We start from the raw sequence: 15,089 nt of genomic DNA, 5'->3' as shown, positions 1-15,089 counted from the left end.
CTGGTTCGCTTTTTTTTGTCTTAATCAAGAATATAGAAACTACCTGAAAACTGAAATCTATATACAATCAGCTAACCTGTATTTATACATTTTCTTCAAAGGTAACTTATTATCAAAAAGACTAGAAATAACAAGTGTTGGAGAGGATAAGGAAAAAAGGGAACCCTTGTACATTGTTGGTGGGATTGTAAATTGGTGAAGCCACTATGGAAAACAGTATGGAGCTTCCTCAAAAAATTAAGACTAGAAATAACATACGATCCAGCTGTCCCACTACTGGGTATTTATCTGAAGAACACGAAAACAATAATTCAAACAGACATATGCACCCTTGAGTTCATTGCAGCATTATTTACAATAGCCAAGATTTGAGAACAGCCTGTGTCCATTGATGGATGAATGAATAAAGAACATGTGATATATACACACAATGGAATACTATTCAGCCATAAAAAAGATGAAAACTTGTCATTTGTGACAACATGGATGGGCTTGGAGGGTATTAGGGTAAGTGAAATAAGTTAGAGAGAGAAAGACAAATACTATATGATTTCATTCATATGTGGAGTCTAAAAACAAAACAAAACAAATGACTAAACATAAGAAAACAAAAACAAACTCATAGATACAGAGAACAGAGTGGTGGTTACCAGAGGGGAAGGAGGTTGAGGGGTTGACGAAAGGGGTGAAGGGGATCAATTGTAGGGTGGTGGATGGTAATTAGACTTTTGGGGATGATCACTTTGTAATGTATACAGATGTTGAATTATAAAGTTGTACTTAAATTTATATAATAATATTTTTTAAAATGCTAACTTACTTTACGGTAACTATTATGCAGCAGTATGGACTCTTACCATACTTCCAGACCCAGTTCAAATGCTACTTGTCACAAAATCTTTCCTGATTTCCCCAGGCACAGTTAATTACTTCCTTGTATGTGTTCTCAAAGAATTCTGCTCATATATGTCATTCATCACATTGTGTTGTGCAATCTGTTTACAAGTCTAAATCTTCCTTTAGACTTTGACCCATGTGAGGGTTGGGGCTATTTTAATTTATCTTTGAATCCACAAAGCAGTAAATGTGTGACTCATAATAGATTCTATGTAATTCAAAATAAACTTTTAAACATTTTTGTTACAATATAAACTATATAAAGAAAATTGTACAAATTGCATAAGTGTACACCTTGATGAATCATAAAACGTATTCGACTTTAGTTATAAAATGACCCCACAGGATCACTCCCAGTCACTTCTCACTCTGAGGGACCCCTCAGACCTACCCCCATGACCCCCAGAGTTACTATCCCTTCCCCTTGTCCAAAAGTAACCACATCTAGACTTTTAACATCATAGATTAGTTTTGTAGTAAATAGTAAGAAACTATTTTACATAGTTTTTGTGATCCTATGTAATTTTTGAGTAAATGAATGTGTACCTTCTTTTTCTCTTTATTTTATGTACATATGAATAAAACACAAACTGATGACAAATTCAAGACCCAGAATAATTCAAACTTAACTGTACCAATAAAAGTGTCAAGTAGTGTTAATAATGTTTATCTAATTTGAACACACAATAAATATATGTTTGATACACTAAAAAGTAATTGGCAATCATTTGTTTTTTTTTTCATTTTTCCCCTGGTTTTATTGAGAACTAATCGACATACATCACTGTATAAGTTTAAGGTGTACAGCATGATGGTTTGATTTGCATGTATTGTGAAATGATACAATAGGTTCAGCTAACATCCATCTTCTCATATAGATAAAATAAAAAGAAAAGAAAGAACGAAAGAAAAAACAAAAAAATTTTCTACTTGTGATAAGAACTCTCATGTTTTACTCTGTTAACAATAATTTCTCTTGTCTTCCAAGAACAGAAAAACAGATATTTTTACTTCTAATATCAACCAACACACAATTTCTTTCTTTCTTTCTTTTTCTTTTTTTTTTGTGAGGAAGATTGGCCCTGAGCTAACATCTGCCAATCCTCCTCTTTTTTTGCTGAGGAAGACTGGCCCTGGGCTAACATACATGCCCATCTTCCTCTACTTTATATAGGACACCGCCACAGCATGGCTTGACAAGCGGTGTGTCGGTGCACACCCGAGATCCAAACCGGCGAACCCTGGGCTGCGGCAGCGGAGCACGCGCACTTAACCGCTTGTGCCACCGGGCTGGCCCCAACACACAATTTCTAAGGTAGAAATTTAATGGTTGTTATGGACTGAATGTTTGTGTTCCCCCAAAGTCATATGTTGAAGCCGTAACCCCCAGCGTGATGGTATTTGGAGGTGGGGCCTTTGCCAGATAATTAGGTTTAGATGAAGTCATTGAGATTGGGTCCTCATGATGGGATTAGTGCCCTTATAAGAAGAGACACCAGGAGCTTGCTCTCTCCCTCCCTCTCTCTCTCACCTTGCACACACAAAGAAGAGGTCACCTGAGCACACATTGAGAAGGCAGCCATCTGCAAGCCAGGAAAAGAGCCCTCACCAGAACCCCACCATGCTGGCACCCTGATCTCAGACTTCCAGCCTCAGGAACTGTGAGAAATAAATTTCTGTTGTTTAGGCCACCCAGTTTACAGCATTTTGTTACAGCAGCCTGAGCAGGCTAAGACAACAATGTTTAGAAATTTTCATAGTATTTGGACCAAAAGCTTCTCATGTATTTGCAATAATGTTTCAATTTTCCAGAATGTGTACATGAAGCCCAGCTGTCTTGCCACAGCTAGTATTTGTATTTTCTTAAAACAAATCAAATTTTGCAACTGGGAGTTTGGTGCTAGTTCCTTTTTCCAATGTTAATGATATAATTAAACATTGTCAAATCTAGACTAGGTCTATTCTATCATTTAGAGCAGTGATTCTCAATGAGGGTGGTTTTGCCCTGAAGGAGACATTTTTGGTTGTCACAACTCGTGGTGTGCAGGTGGTGGGGAGCGCTAATGAAATCTAATGAGTAGAAGCCAGGGACGCTGCTAAATATCCTACAACACACAGAACAGCCCCTACAACACAGAATTATACAGCTCTAAATATCAATAGTGCCAAAGTCAAAACACCTTACTTAAAAGGAATTTCCACAGAAAAATAAATTCCATCTTTTGTTGACTCACTATACCTGTTGTTACTTGTTGGATTTTGTGATGCCTAAGCTTTAACAAATGTTGAATGACATACTTATGTCATTTTTGTTTTGTTTTTGCATTTTTAATTTCAAGGGGATTAATATCAATTTAGCGGAAATTACGCTAGAAACACCTGGAGAAGTTCAGGAACTAAAAATACTCAAACATCATTTCTGATACATTCTGTCTCAAATGTCAAGGGAAAGGCTGCCTTGGTTTAAATGTGCTTTGGACCATTCTCTGTTCCAGGCAGATATTATTATTTACAATAATAATTATGGATATTCTGAATCATCAGATACATTCTTCACCTCTTATTAACACTATTGCATTTTATTTCATTAACTATGATACCACCTTCTAAAGAATTATTTTCTTAAACTTCAATTTGACTATATTTGCATGCCTTCTCTGTGCAAATTAACAATACATGAAAACAACTTTTCTAGGGGCAAGGATACCAGATACAGCTTACTTTTTAGAGAGTGAATCATAGAATGCTCCTATTCTTCAAGGTAGTGTTTGACTTTTAAAAAATGGTTACATATAAGCAGTGATTTTTTTTTTTTTTTTTTTGTGAGGAAGATCAGCCCTCAGCTAACATCCATGCTAAATCCTCCTCTTTTTGCTGGGGAAGACCAGCTCTGAGCTAACATCTATTGCCACTCCTCCTCCTTCTTTTCCCCCCCCCCAAAGCCCCAGTAGATAGTTGTACGTCATAGTTGCACGTCCTTCTAGTTGCTGTATGTGGGACACGGCCTCAGCATGGCCGGAGAAGCGGTGCGTCGGTGGGCGCCCGGGATCCAAACCGGGTCCGCCAGTAGTGGAGCATGCGCACTTAACCGCTAAGCCACCGGCCGGCCCTAAGCAGTGATTCTTTACATGACTTTGCCAAAGGTAAAACTCCAGCCAGTGGTGTCACTTTAGTAGAAAAATGCTGCTGTTTACTTCTTATCATGCTGATACACAGTAAGGCATTTATACTAGTACAGAAGGCGAGGAGGAGGGAGGCAAAGAAAGAGCCAGCAGAAGAGACAGATTACGCGATACATTATCGCCCTGAAGTCAGGAGGGAAGGCTGCTAAATGCTCTTACAACTGTAATAGCCTATCTCTTGTTAATTCTAGCCTGAAGCTTCCTGACACTTCTTGTTCAGACATAATGGGAACAAAACTATATCTTCTTTTTCTGGTTGAACAGCAAATTTTTTTTCCCAAGGACGTCAAATAAATTAAGCAGTCTTTGCAAACAGCAATACAAAAGCCTTTGCTTCGTAGGAATTCCCAGTAATAACATGCAAGAGTTATTACCCTTGATACTTAGTAGATTTTTTAATGGCTAGCAATAATCGTTTTGATTGAATATTGGCTTATAATAGGCTTGTAAAGGAATTCAAGCACCCGTAACTGCTTTCAACCTTAGCTTCATGTGCCTGGGGAAAATCCTTAAAACAATAGATCTTGGAGTCATTAACATGGACATATTTTATACAAATGAAAGTTAATATCTATTAACCTCAACAGTGAAGCCAATTAAAGTTGACTCTTTATATTAATTTTTAATACTTCAATATACTGTTGATCCTCTTCCTTGAAAGAGGAAATGATTTTATGGCAAGCTGCAACTTAATTTCCTTGGACACGCAACTCGCTTTTAAGCAAAGAAATTTCATAATTTTCGTAATTCCTGGTAAACAAATCAACTGGCATTTTATGTACTGAATGCCTAATCTAAATATTCCAGATTTCCTCAACCAGTTGGGAAAAAAATTAAGATGTTTACTAAAAGAAAATATATTATTTGAAATATTGGAAAACAAGGTTGTTTTAATATTTTGTTTGATATATATGTCTCCTCAGTGAGACTACTTATAGGCTGCACTCTGTTTTACTAGACTGAGAATAAGAGAGAAACACTCCAGAGGCTAATCTACTGAAAAATACATGACATGATTCCACTCTGAGGTTGTAGAATCCACTAAAACTCAGCGTCCACGAGGTGAAGTGCTGCAGGAGAGGCGGGTTTGAGGGTAGATTGGACTCTGAAGAGTTATGAAAAATGATTTCTTACTTGTTGTTTTATCGCTTCCCATCTATCAGGGCAGGATAATATCAGTAATTGAAAAACACACTAGTTGAGACCCTGGAGTGTTTCTGCCCAAAGGACATCACAGCGTAAAGCTCTGGGGAAGACGGTTGTAAATTGGAAGGTCTGCATCTGTGCTCTTTGCCTTCTTTGAAGTCATTGATAGTAAAAATGACAGAATCTTTTAGATTGCCAAGGCATTTTCATTATTATCAATTTTTTTTAAGTCACTAAGTAAAGCACTTCTGGACTAGTCTTGCTGTTTTTCCATGTAGATTTTAGCATTTCTTTAGTTTTCATTGGTTGATTTTTATTTGATTCTATTCCATATATGGAGTGTTGAAATGCTCACTGTGTCTTTACAACATGGAAGGAGTCCAAGGTCTTCTTGAATATGCACAATCTCACCACTATATAAGCTTTACTAGATCAGGAAACCATATGATAGGCCTTTATATTATAATTACTGAATTAGTAAAGAGATGCTCACATATTCTTGCACATTTAAACAGACCACTTGATTGAAACAGTCCTGAAAAACATGTTGATTAAAAATCAATTGGTTATAATTTTAGGGTATACTTCTTGACTTGTATATACCAAATTAATGGTGATGACCCACAATCAATAGACTACGTATGTTGAATGACTTCCCAGTGCTAGTATTAAGTTATGCCAGTTCCTTTACTGATCACAAGGGCACATTTGTGATGTTGATTTCTGGGGCTGATGGGAGGGTCTGTCACTTTAAAATATAACCAGTGGCATAGGGGACACTAACTGCTCATGGTATAAATCAAACATAGGACTTGAGAATAATTAGTATCATATTCTAAACAGGCATTTAAACATAACAGTAAATTCTGGATTATCCATAGCATTCATATTAGTGACTGATTATCTGTTCTTAACATTTTCTCCCTCACTAGGCTTGGTTCCCCCACCTCTCCTTACTGTCTTTTCCCTGCCACTCTATAACTATCTTGGGACTACAAGCCTCCCTTCTCCCTGCCACACACACCCAACAATGATGTCTCAGGCCAGACTGTTTGCTGACACCTGCACTAATAGCAGGGTAGATTATCTACTGTTCTTAATTATCTCTCCCACAGCTCGCCTCCATTAGCTTGGATAATTGACTGTATGTATAACATTCATAAGCAGAACAATGTGCTATAGAAAAAAAATTAAGGGAGAAAAAATGAATCTTTAGTTTATATAAGGTTAGCTATGTGTGGTGCCAGACATCATACAGCGTCTGGAGTTTTGGGGGGAGCATCTGCCTTTCTTTTGTTGGGAAAGTCATTAAGAATTTGGAATGAGATTTTTCACAGGAAAGAAGCAAGTGTTGCAAAGATTTTTCACTAAAAAGGTATTCAAGAAAGAAAGTTTCAATGAGGAAAATTGCACTCGCAAGGACTGGAAGCAGTAAATGACGAGAGCTGATGAACAAAAAGATTGGCCATGAGTTACAGAGCTGCTGAAGAGGCCTAGAGGGGGAGAGGATATGAATTCAGTGGAAACTGGTCATCAACAGAATAATTACGGAAGAAGAAGAAAAATATCTTCTCTATGTTCTTTGAGACAATCCTATAGATTGCCCCTGCAATTTTTGTTCCTCTGAAATGCGTAGTCATCCCTATTATATGACTAGCAAATCCAAGTATTGAATAGATTTAGCAATTTCCTCAAGTTGACAAATAACGAGACTGGAATTTACATCCAGAGAGTATGATGCTTGAGGATGCACTGAGATTCAGCATGCTATTTGTACCGGTTGGACTATTTAAAAAATCATAGCTCTATGTTGTATTGCTTTAAAAGCAAACAAATAACAATAACAAATAATATGAAATTATTGCTACCTCTGTATTACCTTAAATATGTAAATAGTGAATATAATATTTGAGAGAGTGACAATGGAAATAAATTTGTGATTTAGTTGTCAGAGTACTTCTAAAAGCAAAGAAATCTCAGGAATACTTAGATAAAAACAAGATTAGAGAATTGTTCAGCTATAAAGTTATTACAATCAAACATTTCATCTTTCTTTGTGTTAGATTAAATAATAGTGCAAATTTCTTTAATTTTGCATATTTTCAAATTAATTTTCATAATAAATATAAAGGTCATCAGGAGCACATTAGATGACCTACTAAGACTTCCTGGCATGTTATTATTTAAGGTTCTAGGCAAAAAAGGTGGAATTTTGCTCTCATCCGTCTTATGGGTTGACCTCACAAGAACGAGTGTACAAAAAGAGCAAGTATACTCAGAAGTGATTTATTCATTGATCTGAGATGAGATATAGTTGCTTAAAGCTTTTCTAAAAATTCAGATTTCACTTGCTTTGTTTGCTTTTCACTCTGGTAGAAGTGTTGGAAGCTGGACGGCTCTCGTTTGTGTTCTGCTGACTTGCGCATTTCATGCGACGGGCCGTGTTATTAAGGGCCTGATCACGCTCAGTGCAATTTGCAGAGTTAGCTAATTTTTGAAACTACTAGTGAATTCGAAATTAATTACAGACTATTTTGGGTTCATTAGTGTCCGTGAAGAATATTATGCCTGTTTGTTTTTAATTGAGTAGAAGGGACAAAAATAACAAACGCTGCTTCCTCTCACATGCGGAAGTAAAGTGGTGCACTCTTCAGCTGAAGCTGTGGCAGCGGTGGCAGCAAAGACAATAGAATCAAAGGGTTTGGCAATGAGAGAACACAGGCATCTATTCTATCTGCCGTTTATACATCCCAGAGCGTGGAATAAGAGGAGCAATGTTAAAATAATCAAGCAATAAAAACAAAACAACACAAGTTTTGCAACTTCATGCATATTTACCAAAAGGGGTCAAAGTTCTAAGCATTCCATATAATCAAATAATTTATTAGGTTTGTGAGGTTAACTGCTTATAGCTAAACAACTTGTAGCTTAATTGTTTCTCATACTACAGTCGAGTTAGAAATGTCTTTCTGCCCCCTATCCCCAAAGCAGGAAACCCAGCCTCAGGCACTGAAAGTGCTATACAGGAAACAGTAGGCAGCATAATTCAACCATGTCAAATTAATGTTGCTATCCTGGGAACACTGATAGCATAATGAGGGAAGAATAAGGACATTTAGGAGAGAAAGTCCTTCACTAGGACATCCCTTCTGGTTTCTATTTATATGCAGAAAATAATGATATATTTCCCATCTAAAATAATATTCTGGAAATTAATTTTGAGAGACTAGATAGATATTTCAGATGAATCCATTCATTTTTCTTCTTCTTTTTAATATTTTGTTAATTCTCTCTATAGTAGCTAAGTTTCCAAAAGGGGTAGGGGTGGAGCATTGTGTAAAACTTCAGCAAGGAAATATTGAACTGAATATGTTTTTTTGTGTGGAGTTCAACATATAAATCTCCCTGTAAGCCAAGTCCATGACTGCTCCTTGCTCCTGTGGTTTAAAGTCATCCTCGCTCTCGTTAGATGATAGATTATCAGCAGAGAGGAACAGCAGGTTGAATGCACAATGATAGATAATGGGCTGCATAAAAGTGTATTCTCGAACTTGGTTGAACAGCCAGCCTCATCACTTGAGACATTTAAAAATACACTAGATAAAGAAAAAGAAAATGCCCTTCAGGGAAAATCATTTCCTACAGGCATAGATAATCTGTCTTTTCAAGATTTTGTTTTGTGTGAAAAGTGGAGCTAATGATACACCAACAGGAGTCTGAGAAATCTTCTTTAAACTCACAAAAAAAGAGCTGACAACTGTGATGTGAGTGAGAGTAGAGGAAAGGCGGTCTGTCCTCTCACACTGTGCATGGAGTGGCATGGAGTGGCATGGAGTGAGTGGCAGGGAGAGACAAGTCGAGGGTGGGCTCAGCGATACCACCGTCTGGCACTTAGCTGAGCATCCAGAATGCTCCAGGCTTCTATTAAGTACCATTTTTGTAATTCACGGAGAAAGAGTAGGAACTAGAGTTAATTCACACAAATGATTACACAAGGATCTAAGGTGGTGACTGGAGAAGATTTCACTTTTCCATAATGTAAGAAGTCATATTTTGGCATACTATGATGACCTGTGTGGAAATTACCTCCTTGAAATGCTCAACAAAATACACAAAATACTGAAAAATGAAAGTTCCTAAATCACCATTAAAAAGAATACTCAAAGGAACAGCTCTCAAACTAAGTTTCATACGATGAATACAATTTAGAAAATTTTATCTATTTAAGTATTAAAGGACTAGCTTTATTTCCAAAACAATCTTGGACACAAGTGCAACGGTGATTAAAAAAAAGGAGGGAGAGATAGAAAGCCATCTTCCTCCATTATTTGTTTTAATCAGCAATAGCAAATGAGATATGACCTGTTCCAGATATTTGGAGTTCTTAATGTGTTGTAGTAAATAGATTGTTACTCATATTATAATAGATTGGACTCACTGCCTGGGGAGGGGACTGCATTATAATTAAAATGTTGTCAGAGGAGTTACCAGAGAATATTTCCCCAGGTTCTTAAATTACGTTAACTAGAGAATTCATTGTGTTTTATTAACAAACATGTGTTACCATTGAGGAAATTCTGAGGTTTTGATGTTTTATTTCCTTTTCTGAGAGAAGCACTAGGGTATTTTATAATATCTGTTCAAATATATAGTGTATCTGTGGCTAAGAGGAGGTTAAAGAAAGAACCAAATACTGCAAAGATATGTCATCAGATTTTTATATATCTGTGAATATCGTATATAAATACATTCTCTAGAAAACTTTATAGTCAGTTTCTGAGACAGAAAGTTTGCACAAAGAAAAGTCATGTTATCTTTACCTGATCCTTAACCCCCATTTCTTTCCCATTCTCACTTTTCGCAGTCCTAATTCCAGTTTCTTTGCCAGGGGTGAGGAGAGTTAACCAGGTCAAGGGGCACCTTGCTCTTCTCCCACTACCCTCAATTCATTCCTGGGCTGCTCTGGTTCCCTTCAGGGTTCATGACTAGAACGAGGGACATGTCAGAAATAAGAAAGAGCTTATTGACAGGCACCAGTGTGTCTAGTGACCGTGCCCCATGAATGTGGTCCTTTGCTAAGACTGATACTCCCTGTGGATGCTTTGGGTTGCTCAGGTACATGCCTTGCTGGAGATCTCCAATTGCGGTACCTTTGAGGTGGGCACGACTGGCCTCAAACAGTCCGTTCGACTTATGATCCCTCCTTCAGGCCCCAGGGCATCCAGAGGTCCATCCTTCTGTTGGGATCACATCAACCCACCAGGCAGTCGTCTGTGCCACATTTCAGAGGGCTTCAGCCTGCACACGGTGCACATCCTGCCCACAAGTCAGAGAGCAATTCACACCTATCTTCTGCCCTTAGTGAAATTTGCTCTGTCAGCCTCTTTACTCTGCCTTCGGGTCTGTCCTCTGTGGCCCTTTCAAGATATAGTTCTGGTACCAGTTTCTGTACCTAACAAATTTCAAGGGCCAAGTGTTTCTCTTATAGCCCCTGCCACTCTGCTTAGATCAAGAGGGAAGACCCGCCTTCCTCTTACCCAGTGCTTGGGAGTGTGTCTCTGTGTGTGAGTGTGTGGTTGTGGAGGGAGGGCGGATGCCAAAGCACTCCAGAATTTCCCCACAACCGCAGCCTGGAAGCAGATGGCAGGGTGAGGACTGCACATCAGGTGTGCTGCTCTCTTCGTAAGTCTACGTAGAAAGTGCAACACCCCGTCTTTGGAACGTGGCAACATATACCACCTGTCATTTTGTTCTAGACCTTGGGGTAATAACTAAATATAGAAGTTGTGCTTTAAAATCCTTTTCCATGTATGTGTGGGTTTGACTGTTATCCTGAAGGCCCTGAAGGGTCACTGTATAACTTTAGGTAAGTGAATGAAACACACAGAATTATGTTTTAGGGAGTTCATTCCAGTAGCAGCACAGGCAGTGGACTGGAGGCAATGAGATTGGTTTTTTTTTTTTTTTTGTGAGGAAGATCAGCCCTCAGCTAACATCCATGCTAATCCTCCTCTTTTTGCTGGGGAAGACCGGCTCTGAGCTAACATCTATTGCCAATCCTCCTCCTTTTTTTTTTCTTCCCCAAAGCCCCAGTAGATAGTTGTATGTCATAGGTGCACATCCTTCTACTTGCTGTATGTGGGACGCGGCCTCACCATGGCCAGAGAAGCGATGCATCCGTGCATGCCCGGGATCCGAACCCGGGCTGCCAGCAGCAGAGCGCGTGTACTTGACGGCTAAGCCACCTGCCGTCGCAATGAGACTGGTTTTGAGGAGACGTGTCAGGACACAGTTGCAGTCACCTAAGTAAGACTTAATGAAGCTTAAAGTTAGGCAATAACTGTGAAGAATGGTGAGGTGGAGTCAGGCAGCAGAGATATCAAGGAATTAGAATCTGTATGACTTGCCTACTCATTGTAGACAGGAAATCAATGAGAGGAGATGTCAAGAAAGATTCCCAGATTTTTGGCTTAAGTAACAAAACAGAAAGTGGTGCCATTAATTAAGATGGGGAGTATAGGAGGAGAAACAAGCTCAGGTGAAAGATGGTCGTTAAAGGTCCTGTCAGTTACGCAGCAAAGACAGATATGTGTTTATACGCATATATGCATATAATCTATGCTAACATTAATGTATATCACGTAAATTCTTCTCAACTAATCCTTTCTGCCACCTTTCTAAGGATCCGAGTTGGGAGATTCTTTCACAAAGAAGCACAGGACTCAGGTGTCTTCCATTGCAAACTCAGGCAAGATTCTGGTGCTTGGAACAGGAAATCAAATAACAAGCATTGTTTGTACATTTCCACAGAAGTGACTAGAGCCCTCTAGACTGTTACATATACACTTTCAGCTAGAGATCGTAGGCACATAGCTGAAATACTACCTTTACTATTATGCTGGAGTTTCAGAGGCCAGTTCAACTGGGGCTCCATAGAGTGAGTATTTTTAAATGAATACGTCTTTGTTCACCCCTGCAATAGCTACTCCCCTTCAGCTAATTTAAAGTAAAAAAGGAGTAGGAATTTGACTTGCTGACATGGAATCAAGAGGCTTTAGCCTGGAAATTTTTCCTTGTGAATCAACAATCAAATAGTTCAGTTGAACCATGGCTAAAATATTTCAGAGCTGTCTGAAGCCAAATGGACTGGCTGCTTTTTTCATGCTTCCATCTCCTTGTTAATATTACATAGAGAAGGCCTCAGAGGCCAAAAATAAAAAAGTAGGGCTCATGATGTATCTTTGTGCTTAGATTAAGCCTCAGCTCAGTTAAGAAATACGATTTATTCCTAAATTACCCAGAGTGGCTGTGGTAGTCTACAAAAATGACTATAATTCTGTACAGCTGCCCCCTTGGAGAGGTGGAGGCTATCCCTCCATTCCTTGAATCTGGGCTGGCCTTGTAACTTGCTTTAGCCAATGGAATTTGGCAGAAGTGATGTCCTGGTTCTGAGCCTGAGCATCGAGAGGCCTTGTGTGTTTCTTTTTCTTCTCACTCCTGATTGTCATGTGAACCAGCCTAAGCTAAGCTGCTGCATGATGAGAGAATGGTCCAGTTGTCCTTGTTGCCCCACATGTCAGCGGACCAGGATCCAGACATGTATTCTAGGCTGTCTCAGACGGCCAGCACCCAGCCATCCCACCAGCTGACCACAGACATATGCATGAGCCCAGCTAAGATCAGTCAAAACCGACCCAGATCAACAGAACCACCCAGTCAACCTGTAGACCCATTAACTCTGATAAATGGTTGTTGTTTTACGCCACTACATTTTGGGGTGGTTTGTAACATAGCAAAAGCTAACTGATAGGAGAGCTATTCTTTTTTTTTTTTTTTAAAGATTTTATTTATTTATTTTTTCCCCCCAAAGCCCCAGTAGATAGTTGTATGTCATAGCTGCACATCCTTCTAGTTGTTGTACATGGGACGCAGCCTCAGCATGGCCGGAGAAGCTGCACGTTGGTGCGCCCCCGGGATCCGAACCCCGGGCCGCCAGCAGCGGAGCACGCGGACTCAACCTCCAAGCCACGGGGCCGGCCCAGGAGAGCTATTCTTAATAAATTATTGACAAGCTTAATTTTCCCAGATTTCCTACATTCTTAGATATTTACTAAGGTCTGACTGCTGATATTTAAATGACAGCCATATGAGCCAATTATCAGAAGAGGTACAAAGTGCCCATTTTCATGTAAACAAAACACCCAGATTTTGATCACAATCATAGCTTTTTATTTGTGCTTTATTTATATGTATTATAAATTATGCAGATACAATGTAGGTTGATTGGGGTGTTATTTGCTAACTTTGGAGTCTTAGATTATTTGAATATTAAAGAATATTATAGGTATTAATATTTTTAAGAAGGAAGTGAAAGTTAGTTTCCTTTATTGTTCGCCTTATATTTTAGAACTTATATCAAAAATAGAAGGGAGTTAAGGAATTTTTTGTCCATGTTGCATTACTATTTTATTGCTAATTACAACTATGCGGTAAAATCTTCCATCCTAAAATTAAAGATATTCAGACCAAGATATAGGAAAATATACACATATTTTTAAAACATTTTTTAAAAGGCAATATATCAGCAAATAGAGAGTAATAGGGCCACTATTGACTCTCACGTTATACTGTCCATCATTAGTGGTTTGGTTTAGCTAATTTCTTTTGGGATCAGCAAAGAGCACACTATGACTAATTATCTAATCTATACCCCTAGGGTTTTAGTTATGGTCTCTTGTTTGATTAAAAATATTCACATGCAATACAAGATTTTCTGTAGCTTTTTAAAAAAATTTTGGTTCATTGACTAATAAGCACAGTTAGTTATTATATTAGTGGACATAAGTCTCCTTTGAAACACTTCCAAAAAACAATGGTCACTAGAAAAATAGGTACCCTATCTTTCAAATGAAAACATTATATTTTATTCATGAAAAAATATAGATAAAAGTCACCTGAATTCATTCTATCATATTATTAACATTTAATAAAATTATTTTTGAAAGAATGTGAGCAATAAGGATTTTATGATTAATTAGAATGAGCACATCTTTGGGCATCTTTTACAGTTTCAAGGCTAAAATGAGCAAAGATAAGAAGCATAGTGTTTTTTTTTCCTTTTTATTCATTTAATATGCACATGTAACTCACTCTGTGGCAGACACTGTGTTTATGAATATTAGCTCCTTGAATCCTCATGACATCCCTAGAGATAGTATTATGTTCATTTTACAAATGCAAAAATTGAGGCAAAAAGAAAACTTAAGACAATGAGAGGTAAAGAAACTTAACTAAGACTACATGGCTAATAAATAGTAAAATATGAATTTTAAGCCAGGAAGTCTGATTCTTATCCATATTTTAATGACTGTTCTATAAAGTGAGTTTGCTTTCTGAGTACACCACATTATGGATATCATTAAACATTTGGTCTCATATTCCAGAAAAGAGACAATATTTCTTTCTCAAACCATGAGATCATTTCCCTAGTATGGGCTATTTTCAGCTATTCTTTATAATCTTTCATATGATATTGCATTCACGATGCTCAGAGTTGATTTTACCATCTTTGAAGATCTAAAAGGATGCTAGATATCCATATGAAGGCTGGAAATGTCTTTCAAATATCTGACATGTAGCCTAACCAATGCTCGATACAGATATGTTCTTGAGCACTTGAGTCAATAATATTATTTATTTACTGTATGGTATAATATATATGCTTAATATATGTATATATTTAAAACTAAATTTCACAGCACTGGAAAACATTCCAAATATTCAGTATTCTAGTTGCCTAAAACTCAAAGTGAAGCAACAGATGGAGGGGAGGATACAGAGAATCGCCAGGGGTGCTTGCTAATT

The 15,089-nt window shown here is 37.9% G+C and overlaps 1 long non-coding RNA gene across 1 annotated transcript in view; it reads left to right on the top strand.

Moving 5' to 3' along the window:
- The first annotated feature begins 2,073 nt into the window (after positions 1 to 2,073).
- Positions 2,074 to 15,089, top strand: part of LOC147913483 (uncharacterized) — a 40,797-nt gene continuing 27,781 nt past the window's right edge. The window contains exon 1 of the long non-coding RNA XR_015548683.1: positions 2,074 to 2,212. This is a non-coding gene — a long non-coding RNA (uncharacterized LOC147913483). The remainder of the gene's footprint in view (positions 2,213 to 15,089) is intronic.

The sequence above is a fragment of the Ceratotherium simum genome, chromosome 27 (genome assembly GCF_057802395.1).
Source record: "Ceratotherium simum simum isolate JZ-2026a chromosome 27, ASM5780239v1, whole genome shotgun sequence".
Taxonomy (NCBI): domain Eukaryota; kingdom Metazoa; phylum Chordata; class Mammalia; order Perissodactyla; family Rhinocerotidae; genus Ceratotherium; species Ceratotherium simum.
Note: the sequence above shows the minus strand (reverse complement) of the source record. Positions and strands in the feature narration are given on the sequence as shown.